The 27696-nt window shown below is 47.3% G+C and overlaps 1 protein-coding gene and 1 long non-coding RNA gene across 10 annotated transcripts in view; one reads left to right on the top strand and one right to left on the bottom strand.

Annotated features, from left to right (window-relative positions):
* The window catches only part of LOC116949418 (forkhead box protein P1-like), a 432818-nt gene that overhangs the window by 55180 nt on the left and 349942 nt on the right, over positions 1–27696 (top strand). The gene's annotated exons all lie outside the window — the stretch shown is intronic.
* Positions 7724–9655, bottom strand: LOC116949420 (uncharacterized). The gene is made up of 2 exons (XR_004403904.2): positions 9425–9655; positions 7724–7879 (listed from the first exon to the last, which is right to left on the bottom strand). It is a non-coding gene; the product is annotated as an uncharacterized LOC116949420 (long non-coding RNA).

Below are 27696 nucleotides of genomic sequence, written 5' to 3'. Positions count from 1 at the left end.
GGGATAGTTCGGGGGGTGGCGTTAAATTTGTATTATTATTTTTTAATAGGGCCCTACTACATCGGACTATATTCGAAAAAAGTTTTGCTGGCTAGCAGGCAGGACGTCAACTTATGATGGAAGGGATGGACGGACACGCGGGTCAAGTCCAAATAACTGAATTTGTTCCTCGATAGCTGAAATGTGTTCCTCCAAGAACTGAACTTGTTCCTGAACAAGCAGGAGCTTTCAGTGCATAAAGCGAAACGTCGGACGTTGTGCCGAAACAATGCGCGGCATAACCCGAAAACACACGCGACAGGAATGCTAACACGGGGCCAGTTTTAATAATCCGAGCCAAGAGCGTCCGCTGTGCTCCGCTTGAGAAACCCAGCGGCGATCGCGGGCGGCCGCGCGGATTCGACCGCCGCGGACGCTCGGCTCCTCGACTCCTCGGCTGCTCTGGCCGGCCGAGACGACAACCCGACCCACGCCGTCCGCGCTCGCGCGCGCGCCTCCGCGATTGAACGGCGACGTTTCGGCCTCCTTGACAAATCCGCGTCGCTCCGCCGCCGCGACTGGGGGACTGCCGCGGCCGCCCGCGTGGAGACCGGCGCAGTCGAGTGGGGAAGGAGTCGGGTGGGAGGGTGGGTGGGTGGGTCACGCGAGATTCCAGATTTAAGGTCAGTCGAGTCAAACAGCGGGAGGTAAAAGTCCGCGCAAGCGTCACGCAAAAGCCACGCTCGCGCCCGTTACGAGCTTCCCCACTTCCCGCCGCACCTCCCCCCCCCCCCCATGCCGTCTGCGATTTCCCGCATTCCGCCAGGAATTGGCGGTGCGACAGGTGAGCGGTAATGACGGCGGTAATTACGATGCCAAGGAAGAGCGATCCCTTTGACTCTCGCGGCAGGACGGCTTTAGGTGTGCCATTACACGCGCGCCGCTATTATTGCTCGTAATCTGCGTTAAAGCCACCGCGGCCGCGGCTCGTCCGCACGGAGGAGGAGGAGGAGGAGGCGCTGCTGCCAAAGCTGCACCGCGCGACCGCACAGGATGGGTGTAACTGTTTTGTGTATCGCAGGAAACAAAAGTGGCGAGTGGCGCGCGCGCTCACGTGTACACACACACGTGTGTGTGTGTGTGCAGAGAGCGTTGTTGCACATTCGAGAATGTGTCAGTTTGCGTGGCGGAGAGTTTCTTGTTGTTATGTCGCCACAATTATTTTTTCTGGATTCATGATTGAAAAGTAAATTAAAGGGGAACAGCTTCCCGTGGATGGGAGGGGGGGAGGGGGCTTTGCTGGCTGCCGTCATTGCTGTGAGCATCTCCGATACGGACGTTTGGCGATGTAGGGTGCGAAAGAGGTTCACATCATACATGGTCCGATTTATTTGGTATCACCCCCCCTCCCCGCACCCCCCCCCTCCCCCCACTGTGAAGTGCCGGGATAATTCGAGCTAAAGAGGTGAAGGAATTCCCCAAAGTGTCGGCGACGTTTTTTATGATTACGTTCGGCAAGCGGTGTCGGTAATCTCCTTCAATTCTAACGAACCGGGAGGTGAAATGAAGAGAGAGAGAGTGAGGTCCGTGAAACAACAGCGCCTCTTTTACAAAGTCTGATAGCACTCACTCTGTTTGCTCAACTGTGGCAGAATCTGCTGCTGTTTTCGGTGGCGCTTTGGTGAATTGAGTCAGCTCTCGGATGCGTCTTGTTACTGCGTGTCGTTCGGCACGATTATTCGACGTTTTGCTCCAATTCCTGAAGAAGCTCCCCCAGCACGTGGAGCAAAACGTCGGACATCGTGCCGAATGAGATGCGGTGAGGATTCGACGAACACGCTTTACCAGAGATCCGCACAGCAGCACAACGGCGAAAACCCACGCAGCTGCGTGCCATAGCCTCTTCCGCAAATCCTACTACGTGCCTTGGGTGAACACTTTGATAGATATCAAATGTTATCACACGCAGAAGGCTGAAGATATTTTCCTTGGAATTACTTCAAAACGTGGTAACATATCTAAGGTTTAGCGAGAAATATTTATAAATCGTATATTGCTGAAATGCAAGCAGTATCTTCGTTGCTAGAGTACAAGTGTCTAATTGCGCAAAGAAGTGTGGGAAAGATGCTCGCTTGGAATTATACTGAGAGACACAAAGAGGAACACGCGGATTCGAAAACATACGCAGGTCGAATACATTTTGAATGTCAATAAAATCGAGTGGGTCTGACCAGGACGCGTCGCTAGAAAGGCTGATGGCCGAGGCTAACGAAGGAATTGCAGTCATGGGAGGGAACGCGCCTCGGAGGACGTCCACCTTGAAGACGGGGCGATGAAATAAAGCACGTGCTTGGACGGTCGATGTTTACGTTGCGGGATCACGTAGAGGTGTATTTGGGGGGGGAGGGGGTAGGTGGGAGGCCTTCACGCAGCAGCCCGATGCGTCGGTCGTAGCCGGTAATGTGCGGAACCAAAAGTCAGCGCTCGTTTGTTGCAAACGTGCTGAAGAGGAATTGAGCAAATCACCCGAGGTCGAGACTCTCCTCCTCTTCGTCCTGTAGCAGTCCTGAGAGTCAGTGGGGGGGGGGGGGGGGGTGTTTCCTGCTTCATCAGAATCTTCACTTTCTGTGCACGCATTTTCTATAGGATGTATATGAAGGCGTATGTATATATTTTGAAGAAATAAAACAAAAACCTCCGCCCACTATTTTTTTTTCTGGACTTTCAAGCGGGGGAGGCATTGTGCATCGTTCTCGTGCAGAATCGGCGTCGGGGCTCATGATAGATGCACGTGACATAACTCGTGTTCATTTTTTTTTCTGAGCTGCAATGAAAATCCCTGCATGTGTCTGGCCCTCGTAAGGGAGTGCGACGGGGCAGCGCGTGATGCATTGGGCCTCTATTATTTACAGTCCACAGCTGCCCGACAGGAGTTGGCCACACAAAAACCCATTAATGCATCCCCACCCACCCATGCCCCCCCCCACTCCTCCTGCCGCACCCACCTCGACTCCCGCAAACTTGTTTTTATTTCACTTTCCGAACCAGCGACATAATCGTGGAAAGTGTTTATTGATTTTAATCGCAAAAAAAAACCGTACAAAAAATAAGACGGTTCATTTACACGCTTAAGTATGCTTACTCGAGTACCCGGACATATGTACAAACGCTGGGATGGACAATGACGAGAAGAAAACCCAGATATTGGGTCATTCCACCCCCAACTCCAGCCACCGCCCTCCATCCCCCCCCATCCCAGAAAGTGAGCTGAGCAGAGGAATTCTGTGCGTGCACACGTTGTGTACGCAAGACAAAGACAAAGATCCCCCGGTATAACCTGAACAGACTGATGGGGCAAGTGCTGTTAGCGAGCTCCTACTGTATGAAGGCGGGCACGGTACACGAAGGGGTGGGTGGCCAGCACCACGCCCGATGTTTACACACCGCACCAGGTACTCATTTGAGTCGACCTCGGGGAGGCCATGAACAGGTTCAGATAATCGTCACTGGTGTTGGCCGTGAGCGAGAATCGACTCGGGTCGCCAGGTTCATAGCGCAACACGCTAACCGCTGCACCACCGCTCCGCACCATTGACACGAACAGACACCAACATGTGCACAGACAAACGTTTGCACGTGTGCGTACAGGCGTGCAAGTGTACAACACACTCACACTGCCAGACTCGCTTTGTCTCGCACACAAACACACACACGAGTGTTTATATACATTTATACACAACCAAAGCCAAAGCTCCCCCATTTAAGATCGCAGTCTAATCGGGAAAGTGTTGTTCGCGAGCACCTGTTAATGCTGTGTGACACTCAAGTGGATGATGAGGCTTTGACCAGGACTAGCCATGCCCGTTGTCTTCCCAGTGTTATCTAACACTCCAGGTGACATTGACCCAGCAGATGTCAAGGGCCAGATTCACATTTCAGTTGTCGCTGGCGATCAGCACAGCCAGGTATGAAACCTTGGCGACAAGGACTGTCGCTCCCCACCACACAAGTAGCCCTTGGGCCAGACCAGATATCGGTACCGCCCATAGTGGCAAAACTTCAATGGTGCCATTTTATTTGTTACACCAACAGAAGTAAAAACATACATAAAAACCTTTCCAAATGAGCAGCTGTTTAATTTTTTCTCGCAGGAAACCTGTTTTTGCACCTATCGCAATCACGCCTATTTGCCCTGATGTTACAAATAAAACATTCCAACACCTCTGCTGTTAATTAAGACAATACATAATTTACAAAATTGATGTTTATCCCCAAGGCATGTATTTCATACATACTCCTGCATTTATTCACGCTTGTTCTTAAATTTCAGTGACTTAGTGAAGTCTGAGAATTTGATAGTTTTATTTTATTATTTTATTCTCATTCTACGTGACTTTACCGAAAGAACCAAAGAAGATAGATTGGCGCTCTCTGTTTCCCTTCTGTTTCTAGCAGCTTGTTTGCTCATGTTCATTTACTGGCAGGTGAGGCAAGTACTGGTGGTTCTGTATGTATTATTTCTGTTTGGTAAAGATATCTAAAGTGCTAACTTTACGCTCAGTGTATTGTTAATGTTCCTGTTAAGATTATTAGTTAAGGCCAGGTACTATAGGCAAAAAGTATTATTTTTGTTCAGTTTGTCAATTTTGATATTTTTAGATATTTTGCTTCTATAAATTGGATACAATTATTACCAATAACTTTGTTGGTGATAATTGATTATTAAAATCATGAAAACTAACTTAATATTTTATTATTTGTTCGTTTTCACGATTTTATGCAAACTTCGCCAAGTAAACAAAGCCTTATATTTGCGTTTTTTAGCATGTTTCATCGCTATTTGTTTCCGCATTTTAAGAAATAACCTAGTTGAATTGCATATCATTGTAAAGCTTATTCTCTGGCTATTTACTTTGCTGTCATGGCAATAAGAGGGGGTACACGAGTATAACTCTCAAATATCATTGCTACTAGCATCACAATGCCTGAACTGGCATTGTAATGTTCTCAAAATGACATATTGAATGCCGAGTTTGACAACTCATGTTTCATAATAGGTAAAGCCACATAATTCTACATACTGCTTACAATAATAATAAAGCGTTTCCAAGATGCTGGACTCCGAGATCTCTGCATTGAGTCTTGCATGATCGCAGAAGGCTCCATTGCTGGTGCTATGGATGGCCGCAAGTACAGCAGGGCAGTGCGACTACACAAGCTGCTGTATGCGGCTCTCGTGCGACTCACATGGAATGGTTTCCTGTCCTGGTTGGAAGCAACTCACATGAACGAAGTGTTTCACCTGGATGAGACACTGAGGACCATTGACAACCTTGGGAAAGAAGTCTCACAAGTCACTTTGAAGGAGGTCCTCGAGAACAGCTCATGTACACACATCATGGAACTGTTTGAAGTCTACCGCGAGATCCTCAGAGGTGGAAACGGCAGCCTCTCGACCTTCTGGACGTCCTATTTGGACATGGTTGAAATCTTGTTGGGGCTCATTCGAGCATCCAGAGAGGGAGACTGGATGCTACACTTGGCAAGCGTTCGAGCAATGATACCATTGTACTTTGCTTATGATAGGAAGCATTATGCACACTACCTCCCCTACTGCTACGCCCAGATGTCTCAGCTGCCCATCACACACCCAGATGTGTACAAGGAATTCATGGAAGGAGGCTCTCAGTTCAACTGGGCTCCACCAATCCCTTTGGCCGAATCCCTGTTGACCAAACTATAGAAGAAACGGTGAACAAAGACACCCAGACAGCTGGAGGGACAAAGGGATTCAGCTTGAAGCCAGGAGCCGTGACCAAATATTCCATAATAGCTGAGTTCAGAAGCATGTACCTCCGACAGCTGAGAGACCTGATAGGTCCGGTCTCTCAGCTGTCTGAGATGAAGCAGATGTCCAGTCTCTCAATGACCTTTTGGAGAATAACTGGATCAATCCTATGTCTCCTGATGAGACAGATCGGGTTAGTCTCTCCACTGGCACCATGGTTCTATAGAGAGCTCTTGAGATAGGAGAAGAGGCCTACCAGGTATTCAAACAAACAAGGTTAGCTGAGGACCCACCATCTGTGAAATCCCATCACAAGATGACCAAGCAAAGTCTGAAGACATTCTCCAATATCAGCACACAAACAGCACATGGAAAGAAAGCAGAGGATGTGGTTCTGAAAGCAGATATAAACATGTTCAGCCACATGATCCTGGTGGCTGAAAGCAGGAAGGTCAATATGAAGGATGTCCTTGCCCACCCACTGGGCCCACTGCAATGGGCACTGGCAAATGCTGATGGGTCCCTACAAAAAACAAACAAGGCTGCACTTGCCAGAGAGTTTGAAAATAATGTCTCCTGCAGAGGACACCCCAACCCCATCTACTTCCATCATTGATGGGATGAGCCTGGTGCTTTGTCTTGGCTTCCAGAAGGATATCACCTGTCCCATCTACCAGAAGTGTAGGACACAGAACCGCACACGGTTTGTCGATATCAGCAAACTGGCAATGTCACTTGCAGACAGCATCTGTGACAGCCTAATTGGCTTACACGCCTTCACAGGCTGCGACACTGTCCGTGCATTCGCCGGTCGAGGGAAGCTGAATGCCCTGAAGATGGTGAGAAAGGACACTTCCTGCCAAGAGACTTTTAGTCGACTGGGCCAGCCATGGAATTTGAGTGATGAGCTGTTCCAGACAATTGAGCAGTTCACCTATTACCTGTATGTTGCTAATAGCAGCACTGGTGAGGTGAACGAACTGCGCTACCAGCTCTTCTGCACCAAAAGGGGAGAAGTCGAGCCCAGCCAGCTGCCACCATGTAGAGACTGTCTCTCTTCACGCATGTTCAACGAGCCAACTTTCAGGCAGCAATCTGGAAGTGCTGTCTACAGGCTAACCCTGTCTTGCCAAGCCCTACTGAGTATGGATGTACAGACGATGATGGCAAGCTGGCTATTTACTGGATGCGCTCCCCACCTGCACAAGATGTGGTCTTGGAACTGCTAGCATGCAAATGTGTGCGTTCATGCAGAATGCCAAGCTGCCCGTGCCTGTCAAATAGACTGACATGCACAGACCTGTGAGGGTTACAGAGCTGCAGTAACAAAAAATTGCAGGATGATCCAGAACCTGACTTTGAACTCGGGGAGTCAGATGACGAGATAGACGAGCAGTTTGAGTGACACAGGGTGGTGATACTGATGGTATTACTGTGGTAGTAGTAGTATACATTGATGCAGTGTGGTGATACTGATGGTATTACTGTGGTAGTAGTAGTATACATTTATGCACAGTGTGGTGATTCTGTACTTGGTTACCCTTGTTAACACCATCTAAGTACACACAGAGCTTGATAACAATAATGTAACCTTCTTCACATATACCCTCACTAACGACATATATGGGATTACATGTATCATCGACTAAGTATATGCGAATGTCAATGTTTATAATATTCAAGTAGTTCCTTACCTCACTATGGTATTCCATATTACTCTGTGTTTTCATTGTGCATTTAAACCAATAAAGACCAGTTTGTGACCTAACTGGCTTTGGTCTAGGTATTTTTTAGTCATAATGCCCAATTACATCGTTCCGGACGCCTGTCATAGGGTATTGGTATAAAAGTCATGGTAACTACAACTAAGCTGCCACTCCGCAGAGGTTATCATATCAGAACATGTCCCACACACATGGAGGATTACATAAATCATTACTGGACTTTGCCACCTCAGGTGGTGCAAAGAAGGGATTTATTTTGGTCTCAGAGCGCCCGTGCCACGCCGTCTCGAACCGGGGCATCGAGGGACGCGTCCGTCTCCGTCGATCTTTCCAGCACTTCCCTTTCCGACGGGACCAAGAGGGGCTCTTCTCTACTTCTCCCTGCGAGCTTGTTTGGGGGGTGGGGGGCGGTCAGCGTAGAGGGTGGGTGGGGAGTTGGGGGCGGAGGGGGAAATTAGCATGACATCTCATCTGCTGATACTGTGTGGGCTTGTGGAAAGAGTAAACATTGTACAAGTCTGTTCATTGTTTAAGGTTAGTGATGACTCACTGACTCGGAATGGCCCGAAGAAGAAAAAGAAGAAAAAACCCCGTGTCGCCATGGTTGCTGCTGTTTACTTTAGCAACCGGAGGAGAACGCGAACGAGATTACAAGCTAATGAGCCCGCAATACAGTCACCTTAGGAGTTTGAGACTGTCCATTTTTGGGGAGCTGGAAATGAGCCAGAGTAACCGAGTTAAGTTAACGGGTGGGCGCGGGGAGAGAGAGAAAGCGATGTGTGGAGAGAGGGAGAGAATGAGTTGCCTTGTGGCAGCGCGCACATTTAGTTCACGTGCAGGTTCATGTGCAGGATAGCGGGAGGTGGCAGCAGCTTGGTATGTAGGCCTTCATCAGGCGTAGGGTTAGCATCTGTCCAGCTGACTCACACACTCCAGGAATTTAGCATCTGGTGGTAGGAATTTATTCGTACCAAGATCTGGTGGTATTCTGTTGATATGTATTGCAGTGGACTGCACAGTTTTATAGATTCAGGGCTGTGTGCTCGTTTTGCCTTTGGAAAGTGGTAGCACGACCTCAAATTAGCAGTGGATTGACCATGGCTGATGGTTCTGAATGCTTTTGGCAGTAAGAGGGCAGAAGGGTTTGAAGCTCATACGCCGGACAGTATGGGGGGGGGGGGGGGGGGGCCTTGAAAATGTGTAAAAGTGTTAGAGATGGCATATTAACAGTTTTCCACGAGCAAACGCAGCATTCAATGTCGAAACGGAAACATAACAAACCTAAAAAAATATATATGTGCTACAAAATTACATCGTGCTTAAAAACCCAACAGCCCATCGCAAATCTACACACGTGTGTGTGTGGATATATGTTTATATTCGAGTGCACAAAAATATTTTTGAAACAGAATAGAAGGGAAGGTTGAGTTTTCAAACAAGCAGGATGATATTACCTTAATCTGCTGATTAAGTGCTCGGTGCACTGCAGCCTAGCTGAAAAGACCAATGTCTGCTGCATTTTCTGCATGCCTCCATAATCCTTTTCATTTCCCAAAAGCTTATTTCCCCCACCCGTCTCCCCTCACCCGCTAACACATTCTTAAACAGCTGACCAATAATGTACAAGTGAAGCCGTAGTAACCATCGCCAAGGCATGGACGAGGCAGGTTCCAAAACACAAACCACGGTGACATGGCCAGGTTGTTCAGCAATTCTGTTGTGCTGTGCTTGATTGGCTTTTGCCTGCAATCCAGGCAGGGTTAGTGGACAGAGTAGAGATGGAAAAACCGTGTGACCCAGAAGGAAGGGCGGGGAGTGGGGGCAAGAGGGGGATATGTTCCCTGGGCTTCACACAAAAGGAAGTTCAGTATACATACTGAAGAGGATCACACCATGGACCCGTATTTGTGTTTAATGGGTAAGGGGCCCCCACCTGGCACGATGATCTGAGCCCACAGCCCCGGGACCTCCGGGAATTTATGGGCAGTGCATCAAGTGGAGTGGGTTCATTGAATCCATCCGTGTGGATATTCGAGGGTTATACCCATCGCACTTATGGGCTTTCTCCAGGCCGTCTTCAGTTTCTGCTGGGTGCAAATGCCATTTGCTAAGGAGTGCAAAGATGACAACCGCTCGGTAAAGAGTCTTCAAATTCAATTCGATGTTTCCTGGGCAGACACATACATAATGCTTTGTTATAATTAAGGTAGAGTGATGGTTGCAGCAGTTAGCACACTCAAGTTCAACTCCCGGCCACGGCTAACATCAGCTTTAAGTGAAATCTGAACTGGTGCAGAATTCAGATACCCGCGTTGACCAATATGGGGAAGTATGGTCAAACAAATGGCATGTGGGTGGGGGGGGGGAGTATTCATCTAGCAGTGGATTAAATACGAACTTTCAATAATTTGTTATTTTATTGCATATATCTCCCTTCATATTGCATTTGTTAAATTTGCAGGCCATTCTACGGCATCCTGGGTAGCCGAGTGGAGTCCGCTTGTTCCACCGTAACGAAACGTGTCGTGGTGGTCTGTCATCGGCGATGCACGCCCGATGCATTGCGTCTCGCCGCGTTCGCGGTTTGGGGAGCCCTCGACACGTTCCATTCGTCGAGGAAACATCCGCACCTCCTTCCGCGTCGTCGTCTGTGTCGTGCCATGGTTGAGAGCGGTCCCCAAAGTCTCTCGTCAGGGCAGCGGAGACAAACCCAGCGCCGCTCCTCCGTCGGGCCTTCAATGAGGTTCTTGTTTTGGTGCCACCATCGCTTCCCCACGTGTCACGCGCCAATGCGCGGCACGATCCTTTTGATTTCATTACGATCTACAGCACAGTTGTGCATACGTCGTGCACTATGCAATAAGTGTTTTTTTTAAATATATAGCGCATCAAAGGCAATGCCGCTACGTTAAAGCGCGCTGTACGCCGGTGTATCAATATGCAATCCGTACGCGCCTAATTAGTTTGATTGTTAAATAGGAGGAGCTCCTGGCTGACGTGCGCGCGTGTGCGTGTGTCTGTGAGCGCGCGTGTGCGCACTGTGTGTTCGTGGCTGGGTTAATTTTTTTCTGATCCGCGGGTCTCATCACGAGTGGACATTTACAGCGATTGGGAATGGAGGAGGAGGAGTGGGTGGGGGTTGGGGGTGGCTTAGCCCGTGCCCACTTAATATGTAGAGCACGTCACGTCAGAAAGACATCATTTGCATATTCGGTGATTCATCTCAAAATAGCCCTCCTCCTCCTGCCTTGCCAGTGGGCGACTTCCAAACAGGAATAATGTCTGCATGGTGTTTTCAGCAGCCGCGTCAGCCCTTCTCGACGATTAACGACGACAAACCAAGCATTTAATAGAACGCAGTAACTAGACCCCGCAGACATTTGGAGCTGCACGGGGCATCGCACTCGGTGAATGTGTTTCTCGCGTTACTGCGACTCAGTTGTGTGCTGGGGTTTCTTTTTTCTCTCTCTGCCGGGATGTGGACACAGCAGATGTTGCATTGAGTGTGTTTGGTGCATCGACGTGAGTGCGATCCACTGCTGGATGAGGGCCACCCCACACGCACCTTGCGGCCGCACAAGGCATATTTGACCATCTTGACTTAAAGCTTTCGTGACTGCAGGAATTCATATTCTATGGGTCTTTTGGTAAAGCCACGTAGAAAAAAATAAATCACGACGCTTCACCTGATGACACTTGCTTGCGTTGCGATCGAAACGTCGTGATATTTTTGTTTTCTATCTACGTGGCTTTACCGAAAGACCCAAAAATCTAATATTTGACCATACTTCACCACGACGGCCAATGCGGGTTTGGCGAAGGTCAGCGGGGTGGGCAGTTTCGACGTATTTCGCAGCGCTGCTCTCTGCTGTCCACAGCGCCTACTGCACCTGGCTTGTACCGTAGTGGTAGTGATGGTGGTGGTGGCTTGGCCAAGCGCGACCCGGACCCAACACCGCGTAGCTCCCGAGCTCCGATTCATAATTTTGCGTCAAGACATCGTCTCGGGATAGTTGCTTACGAACAGCGACCCGTGATAGCTTAGCCACTTTGCTAGTCTGCGGAGTTCATGTCGTCGGTCATGTTAGTCTAGCCGACTGTGGCGGTCACATGTTTAGTCAGGCCACTCGGTTTTAAATGTTGCTTGGTGAGGGGCATGAAATTTGGTCAGCCGAATCAAAAATTCGTTTCATAAGCCGTACATGTACAGGGTGGCCAATTGTCATTTTTGGTCACCCTCAAGTGCACTGCAGCCTCCGATCTACCGTCACCAGCATTGTCTCACTGCGTGTCTCCACTCGTACTCATCATTGACTTCAAATAAAAAAAGCACTATTAGTTGACAAATGTTCAGCACCAATTTCATGAACACAACACTAAGGGTTGAGATCGATCATGATCCTGGTTAGATAACTTTTTCGAAGTGGGTTGGTAGGCAGGACCAGTTTATATATCACTCGTCATTAGCGCTAGCTGTGGTTGGGCATCAAACAACGTGTTTTTGTTATTTTCTTTAAACCTATCAACGTGACTTTACCGACAGACCCATGAATATGAATACCTGCAGTCACGAAAGCTTTAAGTCAACATCATACTTGGGTTACCAGTGTCATAGCCAGTATACATTAATAACTGGCCAATCGCTGCACCCGTAAATCAAGTTACACTTACAAAACATTGGATTAGCACGGTTGGCTACGTACGGTGCGAAAGACGTTCAACATAAATTCAAAAGACAACAGGGAATAGTAACTCTTCATTATAAAGCAAATCTTATAATGATCTGGATCGGTAGTTAACCACTGGGCAACTGCTCCATCCCACCGCACTATGAGTGCAGCTGGTTATGAACCTACTTGCTGTACCCTCTCAGAGTGCAGGGGAGGTGAAGAGTGTACGTGAGTGCCGGTGAGTGCTCTGCTCTTCATCAACCTCGTTTTTTGTGCAAGGACCCGTCTGCTCCTGAAAGCTGTCCCATTCACAAGGGGTTCCCAGGACAGCAATTTTAATGTCTCCTAAGCGCTCAGTAAATACTGTGCACGTTACTTACCCAAGCAGCCACCCTATAGAGAGAGAGAGAGCGCGCAGTCATGAGCTCTGCAGCGCAATAATAGCCCTGCCTCACGCTGGCACGAGGCAGATCTCACATTTTGTGTAGGCCTTGGTGAAGCTTTGCTGCGTCTCTTCACGTGTCCTCTACCCAATGGCAGCTCCCTGGCTCGAATTCCCTCCATTTCGTCCGTTCTTGAGCTGTCTTCTTCTGTTGCTGTCCCCCCCCCCCGCCCTCCTGCATGCCTTCCTTCCGTGCTAGCTTGCCTCAAGCAGCATCTTCCTTCTTGTGCCTCTTGGCCTCTTGAGCAACATCCTTCCCTTCCAGAACTTCCTCCATCGTAGTTTCACCTCTGGGAATGTGCCCATTCCACTTCTTCTGCCTTTTTTGGATCATCATCTCGCACAGCATCATCATCGTCACGCACAGCATCATCAGCAGTATTACAACAATCATTTCCGACATCCCATCCTTCCAGAATGTTCACCTTAGGGAACGTGCCCAATCCACATCTTCTGCCTATTCTGCATTGTTCTAAAAGATACTCGCTGGTGATCCTCCGTGTGTTGGGTGCTAATGGTCTCATATCGGTATGCATACCCTTCTTGCCGAAGATTGTTCTGAACAACCGGATTAAAAACACGTCACCGGGAAGACAATGCAATCATCCTGATTATAAGACGCACTCCCAACGGTTTTTTATTCCAAGTACGAGGCAAAAAATACGACGCGTTACGCTTGAATACGGCCAATCGATCATAACAGTCAACAAATCGCATGGCAAATGTCAACGATGGAAATTAATTGGCTCACTTACGACCGTCGCACTCTGAAGACGTCTTTTCGTGTTGCGCCAAGAGGTTACCCTCGGCCCTGTAACGGAGGCAGCCGAGGTGCCGCCACACCGCTGCATTGCTCGCTGTGAGCGTGCTGCTGCCGGCCGTCTCTCGTGTTCATCCCGCGCGTCTCGCGCAAACGCACCAACAGCGCCGCCCTTTTTGGTGCGTCCGCCGGTAACAGAATGCAAACAGAGCCGGGTGTCGTGCACCCGGAGACGAGGCTTTCAATATCCTGGTAAAAAGCCAATTACGCGTCTGCGGCAAATGCTGTTCAGCATTAGCATTAGAATTAGAATACTTCCGTTTGGAAGGCGATAGAAAAAGATATTAAAAAAAAACGGGTCAATAGACCGACTTGTGAGTGCAGAGTTTGAAAGGTGTTTTATTGAAATTATCTCCTGCTCTCAATCGTGGCCATTTGAACCGTCACACACCGCGAATGTCTCGAAAAGCGTGTGGCGTAGCGGAGAGCTGCGGATTCGGCAGCTAGGCACCCTCTCAAAGCCTAAGCATCACCTTGGCCACCTGTGATTAAGGTTGGTGCGATGTTGCGATTCTACGATATTTTATGATATATCCAAGATGATCACATCGTCCGGTTTGAAAAATATTGTGATGATAATGACTCGGTCAACTGAGCCCTTTTGGATCGTTGACACGAATGCCGCCGATGTGTTCCTGGGATGCACCGCATGTTGTTTGGCACGGTGTCCGACGTTCCGCTCCACGTGCCGAGAACTTCTCCCACAACCGAATTGAGCTGTTACAGGCCAACCACGGCAACCTATATGGTAGTATTGTGAATGTAATGATTCATGAGTTTCATAAGAGGTTACCAACTGCGAGTTGTATGCTATAGCACGTGCTTAAAACTGTAGTCAATGTAAAGTGTCACCCGGGCGGATTGAATGATACTCGTAATTTTGAAGGCTTTACATGAATAGATGCACAACTGTGTTGTGGTAATCACAGCACATCGCTCTGTTTCACGACGGTAACCCCCCGCGTACGAAGCGAGGCAACCGCAGCCGCATTCATCAGGGGTGATGAATGCGGTAGATTTATAACGGAATGCATTAGAAAAAAAATACAATCGCGGGGGGGGGGGGGTAGTAACTAAGAATGATTATTGTGGTGGCACCTCCCCACCCCCCCACCGCCGTGTCAGCCATCGCTTCAGGAGACGGGGGTCAGAGGATCACGGCGGTTCGTGAAACTCTCAAGTCAGCTGGGCCTCTTTTGAGATTTCCAGATGGCAGTACAGCAAGTGGGCAAGTGACCCATCTGTTGCAAACGCTTAAGTTTCGTCTTCTTGTGTGTGTGTGGATGCTCTTTCCAATGCTGGTTTTCATCTGAAAATACGCTCTTCACTCAGGTATTGGTCAAACATCCCAATGCAGGATCCTCCTGAAAACAATCCTTGAGATTAACTTAGGTCATCAAAACTCCGTTCTGTGGTCCCACATAAAAATCTAGAAACATTGTTTAGTCCATCGGCCAATTAGTTATCTTTAACCAATATCATCCAGAAGCAACATTTGTTTCAGTAAGTGAACTCTGAGCCAGTTTCGATATCCTTGGGTTCATTCAGGCAGATTGTTCCTGATTTATATACTCACGGATTGACGAAGGGATCTAATTGATTCCTGGTGGTTACAGGGTAGGTTACACAAAGGGTCCTTGAAGTTCCACAACCCCCTCCTTGTCGTCAGGGACGAGAGCTCCCCTGTAACGATAACGAAGTTCATTCTCGCCACCTGCAGTCCTGGCCACTACTGACTCGGCACTTAACACCGCAGTTCGTGCGCTACCGTGACCCTAAGGTTTCGTTATCGGCATCTATGTAGAGTATGTTGAACTTCTTTCACGTACGTTGCCGCCAACCGTGCTAATCGGAGGCGCGGGGGAAGCAATCGGAGGTTTCGTTGCTTATGTCGCTCTGTGTAAGGGAGATTTTTTTTTTACCACGAATGAATTCCGCCCAAAATGTTGTGCCGTGTCTCTGCGCCACTGGTGCCCAAGTAACCCACGACACCCACAGTGTGGTCACCCCTCTCCGCATTGTCCGGCGTGCGTGTTCCTACGCTTAAGGCCACTGGCAATGGACAGCTCGTGCATGTGGTGCAGGTAGTCCAGTTGGGGCTCGTGAAAATAGCGGCGCTCAATCGCTGGCTCCCGTTCCGACGAACCCCGTTGATTCCAATCTCTCCCCTGCACGAGGCCCCCTTCACCTGGAATGTGCAGGGAGACGGGGAGAATGTTATTGTTTTTACAAGCTACTTGAAATGTAAGGCGGTGGGTGGGGGGAGTGCGGGCATGTGCGGCCTGTGCTTGTGTATAATTTCAAAAAAGTTAATTTGTTCGTGCTTTATTTAAAGTGATTTGTGTAGTGTATAACAGCTATGATTGCTACCCCCCCCACCATATCCCCCCCCCCCAAAAATATCCGCGGCACTTGCGTGCTGTACACAGGTGCGCGCGCTCTCTGCAAAGGTTACGCTTGTGCACGTGTGTTCTTTATGCCGCATATAACGCGTTAAGGCTTTCATTTGTCTCCTTCTGAAAAGGCTCTAATTGCCACTGACACATTTATTTCCACACGTTGTTTACACACAGTCACATTCGTACTTGCCATGCAGGTAAAGGTGCAGCATTTCTGCTGTCGCCCGCTCACGCCGCTGCTGTAGGAAGGATCACCATTAGAGGGAGCCCCCCTATTGGTGGGTGTTTTGGCCTACTCCTCCACGTTGCCAGATGCACGGAAGAGATTGGACCTATTGTTTCAGCTGCCACGCAGGGAGACACATCCAATGACCTCTTGGAGTTTCCAGCGTGATAACCATTATAACCACGGCAGCACCTCTCATACTTACACAGGTGACATATACATCTCTTGTATGGAGATACACATAAACATTACTAGGTAACTACCATAAATGGATATACACAGGTGCTGTTTATAGGGTATATGTAGACACATATGCACTTGATGCCTTATAAAAGGTGTATATTTGGTGTTTGAACATCTTAACACCTCCTCTGTTCTCTTCTTTTTTATTATCTTGATACCGGCAAAAAGGGTCACATAGATACTTTATACTCAAGCATTCACGAGGAAGATTGTGGCCGATTCCTCCCACCCTGGACACTCTCTGTTTCAGCTACTCCCCTCCGGCAGAAGGCTTCGGTCCATCAGGACCAAACCTCACGCCATAAAAACAGTTTCTTCCCATCTGCTGCTCGCCTGTTAAACAAGGCCAAGGGCTTACACTGATTTTAACATTTTATCTACATAATGACACCTTGCCGATATTAACTATGTTAACCTATTTGTATTTTCTTTTTAAATTATATCTTAAAACTATTTTATATTCGATATTTATTCAATTTTATATACTTCAGCCCCTTGGTGTTAGTTAGGCTTTTAACCCTTATTATTATAGTAAGACTTGTTTAAAACTTATTTAAGATTTTAGATTCCTATATGTTGAATGTATGCACCATCCTGCCAAAGTAAATTCCGTGTCGGTGTGAACTTTCATGGCGAATAAAACCCTTTCTGATTCTGATTGTAACCAGCTCTGAGTCCTATCACCAGAGATCACCGTTTGCATAGAAATACCTTGTCCTGAATTCTTAGACATGCTTAGAGACTCCCCCAGAAGAATCTGAAAGTGGGCCATTGTGTCAAGGGCAAATGAACAAGCCTCTCTCTGCAAGTCATCTATCATCCATAGTGTTGCTTAGGGGTGTCGAAGTGCCAAGGCCTGCAGACAGTCACCGTACCAGTGTGTGCGCACGCGGCCTGGTAAATGAGGCTGTTGGCATGCAATCCACCTCAGCCTTTACTTGGCCTCAAAGCAATAGGTGTGCAAGTGCCACAACTCTTTCAAAAGTCCACAATGAACCTGGAAGCTCTGCTAATCCAGTATCCCATAGGGTTGCGAACTGCCCTGCTTTTCCCCGGGATTCGGGGAATTTGGAAGTATTCCCAGGCCATTAAAAGTCCCAGGTTTTTTTCTATGGGGTGCATAAAATAGTGATGCACCACTCAAAACAATGCATTTGCGTTAGGGTCTCCCCTCTTATAGTATTTTGAGATTCTTATTCTCATGATATGCTCCTGGATGTTGTATCTCAGGGGTGGCAACACTAGAAATCCCACCGAATGGCTTTATTCAATTCAGTTTGCTGTACCGTCACCATCATCATCTTAGCCAGGCAGTGGTGACTACACTGCATGTGGTTGCCAGCAACCCAGCGCTGTGGAGGCAGCAGCGCTGGGTTGGTGGATCACCGCACAAATATCACGAAACTCCCTTTCCGTGGGCATCGACGTGCTACCGCCTGGCTTACCAGGAAAAGGCGGCACAGCAAGTGGAATAATCTGTTTCCATCTGTACGGGATAGAGTATTGTCCCTTCGCGTGTGTGTGATTTCCGGTTTCCTCCCCACCTGGATAATAAGCACAACTCACCATTAACTGTGGCTGAAAATAATCTTTAAATAAAAAACCCAATGCAGGACCCTCCTGAAAAAAAAATCGTACGAATCGGGATGGCTATCCTGGATAAATAAGCCATAAATACGTCAATAAGTCATCATGGCCTGACGTCGGCTAAGATCCTCCATTTAGCCAAATAGCCTCATAGGCGAAGAACCGTTAGCATTTAGCTATTAATGTACTTCAGCGCTTCCAGTTGTATGCCTTTAGACACAATAGTTCCATGATAACTAATGAAAGCCAACTAAATGGATATTCACATGAAGCACTTATTAATTTTTCAATTATTTCATGTCAAGAGTACTAAATCTCATCCACAACAAAAAAAAATAAGCCTTGTGAATTGAGCTCAATTATGCTACGTATTAATCTGTCAACACTGTAACCGCTTTACAATTAATTTGAGATAAAATATGACAATATGATACACCGCAAGGATTTAATCTATTCCGCCAAACCCACTGGGCAGAACACATCACATTATTTACCTGTAAATAATTACACGCCTTCCACTGAAAATATTTACTGCACGTTCACCGCTAATGGGCCATAATATTAATTCTAGTTACATTTAAATATTAATGAAGATTAAATCGGCACACATTTAAAACAATTTGAAGTGTTATTGTAGCTTGCGAAATTAAGTGTATATATTACAACGACGTAGTGCGTGTGTATATTGGTTCGTGCACTGTTGCTGTGATCCAATATACACATATCCAATTGATACACATCCACAGCAGTTGTATATACTTGCATCTTAACTTGTCCTGGGCCGACGTAAACTTAGCCTGGTATCAGAACTAAGGAGACATGTAACTGGACATGCATGATTCATAGCCTACCGCCTTGTCACTTTCAAAAAGGTGCTCGCTAATAGCACTTCTATTCGCAGTATGTAAGGCTAAATGGGGCATGTCAAAGGTACGGTGCAGCCCTGCAATTCCTTAGTCATGCCACTGTTTGGCTAAAGGTCTTCCATGAGAGGGGGCTCTAGAAATCCACTCTGTAGGCTTAGTTTGCCTACTCTTTCATGTTGACCAGCCATCTCGAGAAGAGGTGAGAGTAACCCCACACATCACCCCACCACAGGCCACTTGCCGATCGACTAACTGCGGGTGTAACCCATTCATACTGCTGGGTGGACAGAGGTGGGGGGATTTAATAAACGTGCACCATTGTTTTCAGACGCCACACCGGGAGATCGAACCGGTGACCTCTGACTTTGTGTGCAATTGTGCACACAAACGAATGGCGTGTTTCACTGTCCACAAAGGAAGGGTTTTATATCTCAGCCAACTGGTCTGAGGATGTCATGTGGTACAGGATATGATATGTTGAAATGTATCACATGAGATCCTGAAAAGGGCTTGTTGGCTAAAACATCAGTTCCTTCCGTTTGCAAGTGCAAGAACAATTTTTTTCTTGTTTTATTAACCAGTGTAGAGTCACTTTAGCAGCGAATAAATAAACGGCATATCGTAAATGTACAGCTTTTGTCAATCCACTTTTGGTCGAAGGCCTTCCCATGCCGTATTTGTTACGTGAGTTGTTTGACCGTTCGAGTCAACGTGGGTTGGTGAAATATGATATCCACGATGGGTTCAGATATCACTCGCTCACTGATGTTAACTGTGCCCGGGAATCAGATTCGGTTGCCAGGTTCATAGCGCAGTGCACTAATCCACTCCGTGTCCACTGCGTTCCAAACAGCATACGGTATACAACCGTGCGTATCTATCTATCGTCAGTCACATGTCTGGATAGTCTAATGGTCATCGGGCCTTGCCACTGAGGCTGGCAGTGTACACGTGTTCAGCAGTTACGATGCCATTGGCCAGCAATGAGGCATTACAAATGCGTGCCGTCTGCGGTAAAGTGTGCATTAAAGACCTCTACTGACCGTAGTGTATTACGTTATTGGCCAATCGTTAGACAACGCACGTGGCAGTGTAGTGAAGGACACTCGGCACCAACACAAACAGTCGCAGAGCATAACAGGAAGTAAATTGCTCATCTCGCATGACACACGCTCCCGTGAGTTGAAAGATTCAGTTTATTTTTAAACGGACTCAAAATGAAGACTGTTTATTTCATACATGGGGATTTTTTTTTTGCTTGCAATTGTTCCTCCAGCCCGGTACATAACGATCGGCATTCGCACAGTGTTTACTTTGAGGGCGTGGGGCACATAACACACCCAGAAGGCACATACACCCAGCCTGGTGCCATCGTGAAGATGATCTCAGTGTCGTTAGGATATGGCCTGACCATTGTTGTGAGACACCCGAGTCACTTTTGAATCCAGCGGGCGGTCGAGAGGAGGTTGGGGGGGGTGCGAGCGGGAAGGAGCGGAAAAATATATCTGGGAAACAAGGCAACTCTCGGAAAAACATACACACGCGAAAAAATTGCATATTGACTCAGTATCTGCAATGTGCTCCACCTTCCTCTGTTTCCTATTTAGTGCTGCAGCCAGTTGTATTGGCTCTGCTGGGAGGCAAAAGGCGAGGGGCTCTGAGATTTGTGCGGCTCACTCGGGAGGGAGTTTGTTGACTCTGAGGATGTGGTTTTAGAGGCGTTGGGACCTCAAGCAGGGCTGTGCTCACTTGGCACTCGTAAAAGAGCAACATCTATCCCACTGTGTAAAAAAATATATATCGGGGACGGGAGGCCTGTGCAAGACGAGGATTCGTACACGCACATTGCTTACGTTAATTCATCGCAGTAACGTTGATGCAGACCTTAAGAGTTTTACTGTCAGTGGCTCATTAAAACAAATATTTATTCGGCCTCAACATGCCGTAGAGCAGCCTCATTTTTTTCTCAGCAAACGTCGGTTGATTAAGTAGGGTTATTTTTCAAAATAATTTCGGAGCCTTGTGCGTGGATGTGACGGTGTTTGCTTTGGCTGCTTTTGACTTGCACTTGTCAAAGTCGTTTTGCAAGTCCGCTGGCCTTGGCTTGCAGACACCGTCAGTGGCTTAAGTGGCGGTGGAAGCCAGTTTGAGCCCGTGTTTTTTTTGTTGCTGTACTATCGCCACTTTCGTTTGCTGGAGTAGAGCTCCTTAAATTATACAACTGAGCATGTTTAATATTTAGTAGTTCTCAAAACACATTTGCTGCAGTTTCTGGCTTTGTGGAACAGCGGTGTGAAAAAAGCTGGGCCAAAATATATTAAAATAATCGCAGACACATCACACTATTTTTAGAGTCCATGAATATATACTGTATAATTATAATAGTGAAGCGCCTATTAAGGCCAGAATGGGATAATTTTTTGGTCCAACACTAACACCCATCTAACCACCGTCATCTCTCCAGTGCCAAAGTGGTGACCATACTGCTACACCGGTAAGTTTAGGCTGTGTTTGCCTTGGGGAAGCTCCGAACCAGGTTCAAATTCCACTTGCCATACAAGTGCACACACACAGGCAGGCACACGCACGTATAATCGAACTACAGCACACAACAATTTCTCTAAACCTGTAATAAAAAGCCTATTTACCGCACCGCAATTTTATTTCCAGGGCATATTTATCATTCGTCACTTTGGTGAAACCCCTTTTTGGCCGATGTAGAATCGTGTCGCAGTTTCCGTGTGACACTTAATATCGAATGATTTAACGTCCATATAATAACAGCCTTAACTATTCTTCCCCCACCCCTCCGTCCCAAGTAGCTGCAGAGCTACGGTAGCGAGTTTTTTTATTTATTTATTACAGACGCTGTCGCCGCCGGTTAGATTACCCGCGTCCTCACGGATTTGCTCGGAAAAAAAAGGTGAACGCATTGCACCTGGGCTCACGTGGGCCCAGCCGTGACACCGTCTGTCGCCGGCCGCTGCCACTGCCGCCCCCGTCTGTTTAACGCACAAGGGGGGGGGGGGGGCGTGGCGAGAGATCGACCGAGGCCGTTTGTTTCGCTAGCGCCAACGCGGCAGACGTGGGGACGCTGCTCCAACGGTTTATTCTTTACTCGTTGCAAAAGCTGCACCCTCGTTTTTTGAGCGGCGCGTTCTCCACTCTTTATAACCTTAGCCCCCCCCCCCCCAAGGAGGCCCACGCTATCCTTCTCTGCACATGTCGCGTCCGCGCTCTCCTGCCTGCAGGGTGGGTGGGGGACATCTCGCAACGCTCTATATACGTACATCACAGTAAAACATATTTATTTATACTGGAGGAATTCGATGAGCTCTAAACCTCTTGTTCACAGATGCCCAGTAGGGGTGGGTCAGAACGTTATAACAACAAACACATGATAGGGAGTGTAGAGTATAGTAAAAAGTTAAGTAAATCACTAGAAAAAATATACAAATAAAACTAATCTATTTTACTTAACCAGGTAAAGGCAACCGAGCTATTAGCTTATTATTAATCACTGCAGGAAAATTCCTGCGACTAACTCACAGATTTTTTTTTTTTGCGAGGGGTGGGGGTGGGTGTGTGGAAATTGGGGAGACCTCGCTCGTAAATGAGCTCCAACAACCAACGCTGCCGCTGTCCGCGCCCTTGTTGTTGCTGCTGTAGTTGTCCACGTGCGAGCCAGCCGATGTCGGTAGCGCGCCCTTCTCTTCTGCGTCACGTCGATCGCAGCGGCGAGTTCCGTCCTGCGCAGAGTTCCGGCCCTCAGGGTTGCCCTCCCTGTAAGCGGTGTGCAAGCCGCTGGGCCCATCGAGAGATGATGGACCGTCGCCAGACCTGACATTGGGACCAGAGCGGCCGTCAGAAGCTTAGGACGTGAAGATCTTAGACTCACGTATGAGGATTCGTCGAAATAACTAACTTAGGACATTTTCTCACCCGAGTATCGCAATCTTGTCAGTCGGTGGATTCACATTTATTATTATTTGTTACACATACCGTTTCTATTACAGTACAGGCCATGCTTGCAGATCTGAAAAATGGTCACCTGCCTGTACAAAGACAAAGTTCCCCCATATAGTCTTTAGCAAACTGTTGGGACAAGTGCTGCTAACGAGCACTTATGAAGGCCGGCATGGCACAGGAAGGGGTGGGTAGCCAGTACCACGCTAGGCCGCCTTTTATCCCCAATGCTGATGTTTACACACTGCATCAGGTACTAATTTGAGGCCGAGTCGACCTAGGATAGATTAAAATATCTCACCAAAGTTGGTTGCTGGGTTACGAGCGCTCTTTGTAGATTGTTCAACCGCAGCACCCTAACCGTGACACTACAATTCCCAGCTCATACACATACTCGCGCAAGACACACACATTTTGAGATAAATGCTCATTTTTAACCCTCCAGACCTAACTTGTACGGATGCACGAATGCTTAATTTAGTGCGCAGGTCAAGGGGCTCTGCAATTATAAACTCTACAACTCGCTTTTGGAAAACTTGCGAAAACTTAAAATAACAAGTCTGAGGTCAATCGCAATTATCAATCCAGACAATGTTACGAAAAGCCAAGAGTATTTGTCTCTTGGTCATGAATTCTATTCCTTTCCCACGGTGGAGAATTGATCCTCAACGTCTACACTCGTCCACTCTGGGGTTGGTGAGACAAAGTGGACGGCGTCAGGAGGGGCCTGCCCAGTACCGGACGTTCTGCCCGTGGACGATCTCAGCCGGGCAGTGTGCGGGCGACGACCATTTATGGACAGACGGATTGACCTCCACGATGGGGACGTGGAATTATCTGCTGCTGGCTCGATATTGCCAATGCAGAGGAGCGCAGCCCCCTGTTGTGAGTGTTTAGGAGTTGGAGTGCACACTGACGTCATGGTAGGTGAATCATATCGATTGCAGGTTACAAGACGTACAATTACCAATGTTTATGCATTCATAAATACGATGCGTAAATCCATTGAAGGTATTTCTGGAGAAGAGGTCATTACCATTGATGTTCTTACATTGCACCACGAGCGGCCCATTCCAACGCCTTGTAGTCGGCAAGGGTTTTATTTAGAACCATTACACCTCGGCAATAGCTTTATCCAACATTGACATCGTCATACAAGGGCCACACACACATGCACAAATGCAATAATTACAACGTGTGATTGCCAATGAGTGTTTTAATTCATTTATTTTAGGTGTGGCAGTCATTTCAGGGGGCCAAGGATTTTTTTTTAATCTGTATTTATGCACGCTTGTGATGAATCACGACTGGATTAGCGCTGCGCTTCCGGGATGCCAGAAAAGACTCTGTTAGCTCAGGGGTCAGGGGTCAGGGATCAGAGCACTGAGCCAGTACTGCGAGGATCGTGGGTTCGAAAAAGAGCTTGATAGCTCATCGGATTTCTCCAGTCTAAATAAAGATTCATATTATCGGCAGCCAACGAGATGATTAAATAAGGTTCCGAAGTGAATGCACATAATAATTTAGGATAGATGTCTAAAGTTACACATTGTTTACAATGTGCTTATAGTCAAGAAGTGTTTATAATATTTAACAGGTTGATTTTCAAATGTATATGCTACAACTTATTTCCAATGAAAATGGTTCACGTCGGAGATGTTCACAGGGGAATTGCAGTGTTCTATATAATTGCTCCTTCCGCAAAAAATATATTTTAATTGCATCATTGATGTCATCGAAAAAATCACCAATTACATCAGAAAGATAGCGATGACAGTGATGCCTGCCAACTAGTGAGGTATAATCAAGACGAAAAAAAAACATTTTACATTTCGTCCAATGAAAAAATAAACGTTGAGAAGTTATTTTGATAATGCAAAGAAATATGGAGAAATTAATGTCCGGACGAAGAACGTGTGGATTAGAGAATGTACGCAGCTTAATGACATCAACCAACACTTTAAAGGAAAGCGAATGCGACTGGGCAGGGCATGTCGCTAGAAAGGGTGTATGTATATACATTGAACTTCTTTCGCACCGTACGTAGCCAACCGTGGGAATGGCATGATGCCCCGATGGTCAAGAATTACAAAGGAGCTTCAACCAAAGGAAAGAACGTGTCCTTAAGGACGCCCACCAAGGAAATGGAGTGCTGATATCACATGCCAGGTGCTAGGTGGATTGTGACGCTGCAGAGTCCCGAGAGGTGGTGGCAGCGTGTGCAAGCCTTCATCCAGCAGTGGATTGACCGTGGCTGATGATGGCGATGATGACATTGATCCACTTTAATGTTGGAAAGAACCACAGAGTTCCCACTGTTCTTATGACCAGCACTCCTAAGTTAATCATCAGACCTTATTATTATCCACACATCCATTCTTATGGAGATAATAGAGAGAAGCTTTTGCACATGTTAGAGAAGAAACGTGTCAATTCATCTGATTATCCGTGCTTATCCGTTAGTTTGGCCTAAGCTGAATTGACCTGCAAGGGGTCTCAAGGCAGTACCATCATCCATCCTGTTATCTACACTCAAGTGCGCGGATAAGAGGAATAATACAGAAAGTAATTACAAAATAACCATATTACTGACTTTTATCTGCTGCTGTGCAGATACATTTACATGCGGGATAACCACAAACAATAAGATTCGTCCATGATACCCCTATATCAGTCTAGGATTAGGCGAGTTTCACCTGCCCAGCCATTGTTTCAAATTGGACAGATTGACATTGCAGGACTTAGCTAATTTGTTGACTGCTAAGGGAAAGATAAACACAAGATGAGCACTTCGTGATTGACCAACGCGTCGCTGTATCAAGGTTCTGTGAACTTGTGGGGAGCTGCGGCGCATTGCGCGACAAGCCCGGCGACCCGAGTTCGATTCCTGCTCACGGCCAACATCGGTGACGATTATCTGAACTGGTCCTGGGCCTCCGCTAGGTTGACTCGGCCTCAAATGAGCACCTGGTGTGATGTGCAAACATCGCCACTGGGGAGACAAAGGCATGGTGCTGGCCACCCACCCCCTTGTGTGCTGCTCCGGCCTTCAGAGATGCGTGCTCACAGCACTTGCCCAAAAAGTCTGTAAAGGCTATACGGGGGATATTTGGCTTTGTCTTGTCGGAGGAGCTGCCACAGTGGTAATCGTTAGTCCTGTGCATGGGGCTTACAATCCAGAGGTTGCCGACTCGATTTCAGCTCCTGGTGTGGCAGAACATTTCTTCCAATATCTCCTCCAACCGATGTCCACACACATCGGTGGCAAATTGGCACAGCACAATAAGTGGATCCGCAGGTCGCATGCAGTGGGGTAAAGTGTGAGTACTCCCACTTCCACCGCGTCATGGTGGGCGTGGGAAAGTAGGCCAAGTAGCCTCTAGACCAGCCTCTGGTGGGGGCCCTTCTGCCAGCCTGATCAAGCGATTTAAGGGCTTCACCACCACCGCTACTCAATAGGAATTCTAAACCCATTCAAAGATGTACTTACTGGAGTGTACTGCCCGTGGTACTGTGCAATATGCAAAGTATTTATTCCGTTTACTGCTTGAGCTGTTTTTGAAAGTGCTTTTTCTGTTATTTTCAAAAGCTGACACAAACTAAGTCTATGGACATGGCCGCTCAATCGCTTGCACAATCTTGACCGGTTTCTATGCCCCAAACATTGCAATGAATTCGCCGCCCGGCAGAGTTTGCAGTCAGCGTGTTGCCAATTGATGTCGATTTTCTTCTTCCTTTTTTTCCCCCCAGTTTTAATTGAGGTCTCAAGGTTACTGTAGATGCATGCACTCTGACCTTTGGCAGCCTGGATGTGTAAATAGAATCTGTACCTGGAAATGAAAATATTTTGTTGTTCTACTCGGCAATCTCATCGCTACTTGTGTGGCACTTCAAACCGGGCTGACTTCCTGACTCAAAATTAATGATTAATAAATGCATGTAAATTGCAGCTTAACAGAATGTTATTGCAAAACTTAATTTCAAGTCTGCTTCGGTCCGGTCCTGAATTCACAATTAAACCAACTATTTTGCGACTATTGAATGCTGCCGTGCTCTCACAGTCAACTCACTGGACTTGCAGTTGAATCAACGGTACGAGTTTCTTAAGAGCCTCTGTCCACCCAGCGGTGTTAATTGATTCACCGCAGTCGATTGGCAGATCGTTGTGTGCGGTGGGTTAAAGTGTGGGTACTCGCACATTGTCTAAGACGTCTGATTGTCCTTACCCCGCACCTCAAATTAGCACAGTTGTCTGTGTATGGTGCGAAAGAAGATCAACATACGTACATATGTCTGGCGAATGTAGAAGAATAGAACACCATACCCTCTAGAGGAGACCGTCTGCAGCTGTCTGTCGTGGAGACCCTTGTGCCAGCAGTGACCTGAGAAAGAAATGGCAAGAACCAGAGCGTTCCCACTTGTCTTATGACCAGCACTGTACCTGGAAATATGCAGATAATAGAGATAAGCTTTTGCACAGGTGGGAGAAGAAGCGTGTCAATTAATCTGATTATCCACGCTTATTCGGTAGTTTGGCCTGAGCTGAGTTGACCTGCAAGGGGTCTCAAGGGAGTTCCATCATCCATCCTGTTATCTACACTCAAGTGCGCGGATAAGAGGAATAACACAAAGTAATTACAAAATAACCATATTACTGACTTTTATCTGCTGCTATGCACATAAATGGATGTGCGGGATAACCGCTTTTATTGATATAATATGTATTATTATTATTAGGGTCCCAAATCCACGTAGCACTGTTATTTTGACAGGTGTACTCGCTGTGGGACACATGTACACGCGTCTAATTGTGCTTCGAGTTGTGTATTCCCATTACATATCAAGGTACGTTTACAAGGTGGGGGGGGGGGGAATCTGGAGCACTCAGAGAAAAACCCCACAGTGTGTGTGTGCTGCGGGGGATTTTTCAGTTTTTTTCAGTTTATTTATTTGGTCTAGCCCTGTGAGCCATTCGGCTCTTAAATC

This window comes from Petromyzon marinus, chromosome 36 (assembly GCF_048934315.1).
Source record: "Petromyzon marinus isolate PM22_M1 ecotype Great Lakes invasive population chromosome 36, UKy_Petmar_22M1.pri1.0, whole genome shotgun sequence".
Classification (NCBI taxonomy): Eukaryota; Metazoa; Chordata; class Hyperoartia; order Petromyzontiformes; family Petromyzontidae; genus Petromyzon; species Petromyzon marinus.
This window is presented reverse-complemented; position numbering and strand designations above follow the sequence as displayed.